The sequence below is a fragment of the Engraulis encrasicolus genome, unplaced genomic scaffold (genome assembly GCF_034702125.1).
Source record: "Engraulis encrasicolus isolate BLACKSEA-1 unplaced genomic scaffold, IST_EnEncr_1.0 scaffold_70_np1212, whole genome shotgun sequence".
Lineage (NCBI taxonomy): Eukaryota > Metazoa > Chordata > Actinopteri > Clupeiformes > Engraulidae > Engraulis > Engraulis encrasicolus.
The window spans coordinates 84547-88785 of NW_026946038.1; positions in this window are offsets into that span (position 1 = coordinate 84547).

Consider the following 4239-nt stretch of genomic DNA (forward strand, 5'->3'; position numbering starts at 1 on the left):
ACTTAATCCATGACTAGGCGAAATTTAGAAAAATAGCAATAAAGTGGCATTAATTGGTCTAAAAACAGATGGACACATGTTATTGAAATTTTAGTGGCTCCATACACTCCCTAAAAGTGAATTTCTATTACTTATAACATTTGAAAATAAAAAACAAATTTGATTATCAAGGCTAGTGTCTATCTATTAACATATGGGTCAATTTGACCATAAAAGAAATAGACATATTCCCAAACATTCAGAGAGTTTTTTAAGTCCAACATTAATTTTCTTTGAATGTTTGAATGTGTATTTATCACACAAGTATAATAGTTAGGTAAGAACATGGATGCATTGCCAACCAAAAGAGTTTTGGGAACATCATAGAAAAGCATTGTTTTCTACATGATTTCTGCGCTTGAATTAGTGTGCACATAAGGAAGAAAAGGTTTGCATGTGCTCCTTGTATACGCATTACATGTTAATGGTAGTGGGGTAAGGTTTGAAGGAACAGGGCTAGCAACTTGTATGTTTACTTCTATTCACTATTTATGCCCACTGGAGAACTTGTGGTATGGACGTCAATGTGTATGTCCTTCACAAAAGTTACAGCTGTTGCTGTTCCTGGAAGGTCCTTCCTTCTCTATGTCAGGTAGCACCAGTTTATAATCAATGCTGCAGACAACTATGTCAATTTGAAACAACACACTGAACAGAGGAGAAGAATAGCACCATTATATCTCTCAACATAGCAACTAGCCTTGAGATCGCATCCACCTAAAGAAGTACAACGGCTTGTCACCATCAGAGCAGTCCATTTCAATCTTTGGATCACAATCATAAAGAGTCTCTTCAAATATACAATCACTTCTAATTATGTATGCTGGGCACAGAACAGCATGCACAGCAATGCTGACTATATGACACATCTTATGCTATTGTGTGTGTGTAGTGGGATGGTGCAAAAGTAGCTCACAGGGTACAGGGTTGGGGGGGGGGTTGCTGTGGGGGGTGCCATGATGGTGCTACAGACACAACAAGCTTCAGTTGGTGGATTTTGTCAAAATGTCAATGCTGTACTAGCCACCACTGTTCAAAAATGTTGTCGTGAATACGTTTTAGGCCTCCCCCATATCATTAGTATTTTTATTTATCAGGGCCAAAACAAAAGCAAAATGTTCCAAAGAAACATGGCTGAATAGCTTATTTTCATATATGTCACATTATCTATACAGATTTTTAACATTTATTTGCAAAATATGGATGTTCCATTTATGTTTTATACACTAGAATAAATTGGGGTCAAATTGACCCCAAGGAACACGGATGTAACCAAAATGTGTACAGCACTTAGGAAAAACATTTTTGTGGAAATTTCACTTTGTTCACATTTATCCCATCTATTTAGGAAAAGTCATCAAAGATGAAGTCGAAGAAATATGTACTTCATATATTTTTCAGACGGTAAACATCGATTGGGGTCAAATAGACCCCAAGGATAACAGGAGGGTTAATGTAAAATAACTTAAAATTATAAAAGTTAAAGTTATAAATTACAGCAAAAAGTAATACATTACCATAATTAATTACGCTTCTGAGTATTGGTGACTTTTTGACATTCATCAAATCATCTTTCTTTGTCTTTTCTATAGCGAAGCTTGGTAAGTGATCAAAAACACACACACACACACACACACACACACACACACAAACACACACACAAACACACACACAAACACACACACACACACACACACACACACACACACACACACACACACACACACACACACACACACACACACACACACACACACACACACACACACACACACACACACACACACACACACAAACGTTGTGCATAATTTGAGGGGTAGGAAGCTGGATCTAGGACCCTGACTCGGAATAAATTCTGATGCTCTACCACCTCCCTTTACTATTGTATGAGCACGATGAGAGGGATTCTTTTTGAGAGAGAGCGAGAGAGAGCGAGAAAGAGCCTGAGCACGATTGAAGCGCAAACACAGACTGTATGGTTAGGCATTTTGTTGCTACGACCCCTGATAATGTAACGGTGCATACACACCAACGATACGGACATCAACAGTATGTCCACTTCATGTGTCTGTTATCAGTCCGAAAGGGTTAGAATGCATGAAAAGAGAGATTCAAGAGATTCAAGAATTTATTGTCATTGTCAAAAAGGCAACGAAATTGTGTTTGGGGTACAATACTTAGTAGTAGCAGGTTTCCAAGTAAAGTGCAAAACGAGGTAAAAGTGACACCAGTGCTTGACCCCCCCAGCCCCCCCATCCCACTTAAAGTGCAGCAGAGACTAAGTGCATAGTACGACACCCCCCCCTCTCTCAAACATGCAAGGACGCGCGCACACACGCAAACACACACACACACACACACACACACACACACACACACACACACACACCACACACACACACACACACACACACACACACACACACACACACACACACACACACACACACACACACACACACACACACACACACACACACACACACACAGAATGTCCAAAGGATAGATGGATAACATTTAAGACAGTAATGTTCCTCAGCAGTTCTGCGAATTCAAAAGTCTAATGGCCTGGTGGTAAACGCTCTTGGCCAGTCTTTCGGTGCGGCTCTGAAGGGACCTGTACCTTCTACCTGAGGGTAGCTGTTGGAACAGATGGTAGGCAGGATGGTGGCTGTCACGCAGGATGTTATGCACTCTCCGTAGACAAATCATGCCAAATCATGCCTTGCACACATGAAAGTGGTTTAAGTATCCGTCCCGACAGGACATGTCCGCATTGCTCCTTGAAAATAGACCTTGAATGAATGAATATGCCAACGTACCTGGAGTCTGTAATGGAAGTAAATTAAATCCTTTATGTTCATGTATATAAAGTGATATAGCAGTCATAGTTTTTGTGGACTAATAATACATCATGGAATGGATAGCTGCAGACTGGTAGGAAAGCTGATATCTTTCATTATGCAAGTTCAGTTTCACTTCAGTTTACTTTATTTTCACCCATGGGTAAAGTGTTTCTGCAGTTTGAAAGATAGGTGGTTGTACTTACATATAAGCTACAAGAGATATGGCACATGGAATCTAAAAATCATACTCACAAGAATGACACAGACAGTGCTGACATATCACTGATTCTTGAGGCAAAAACAGGTTTTAATTTTGAACGGAAAATCATTCAAATCCAAAATATAGCAGTATATTACCATAGACAAAGGTCTTGGCTATGCAGTGTTGTATTGGTCAATCATCCCATATTTTAGAGTTTTGATAAAATAGGCTCTTATTTGGTTCTCTTTCTGTCGATTTGTTCAGATCTCCAAGGATGAGTGCGCTCTCAGTGCACATTTGCCAAAGCTCTTTTCAGTCAAGCCATCAGCTGCGCTGTGGGCATCATATTGGCCTCTCTTCACATAGATAACGTTAGCTCCTTGCCTCTGACTTAACTGTCCAGCACACTAGCAACTCCCTGGTTACTGTAGTTAACTAGCTTAGCTACTTAGCTCCCTGTAACTAGCTTGGTGTACCTAATGTGTTTCCTGTCTGGATTCAGGTTATATCTACTGAAGCGGCGACTTATGAGTGATTCTACAATTCGACTGCGCTTTTGGCAAAAGCAAAATGTCAATTATCAGTTGTTGTTTTTTTTCAACTAAATGACCTAGATGTTTACATAGTGTATATATTTAAGTTTCCAAACAAATTACCAAGCTTAATCTTAAATCATTTGATAAATACTCTAATGAAAGCGAACATTTGCTTGATTATTTTGTCAACAGTGTTACTATGTCATTTCAAACATATATAAAAATACGACACAGTTGAAACAACATACGTTTGAAAGTGCTTATGTCCTTTAGCAATAAAGTCATTAATCTGTGCAACTGATATAGAAAATGTGATTGTTGAGCTTCAGTAGGATTTTTTGATTCCCTGTGATACAGACTGACACATTTTTCATTATAAATCCCTTCTGATTTGAATTTAGTCACCCTCCTTACACAATACTTCCTTCTCCAGAGATAATCCCTAGTGTCTGTTCATAGGATTTTTCCAACACATAAGGGATCAATAGCACAAAAACACTTTCAAAACAGTCAACCGTGTTACGGTCAACAGTGCAGGGGAACAAGTCGGCGCTTTTTTAGGAGAAAAAACAGAGCAGACAAAACCATCTCCCTAGAACACAAATTATTTTGTTTG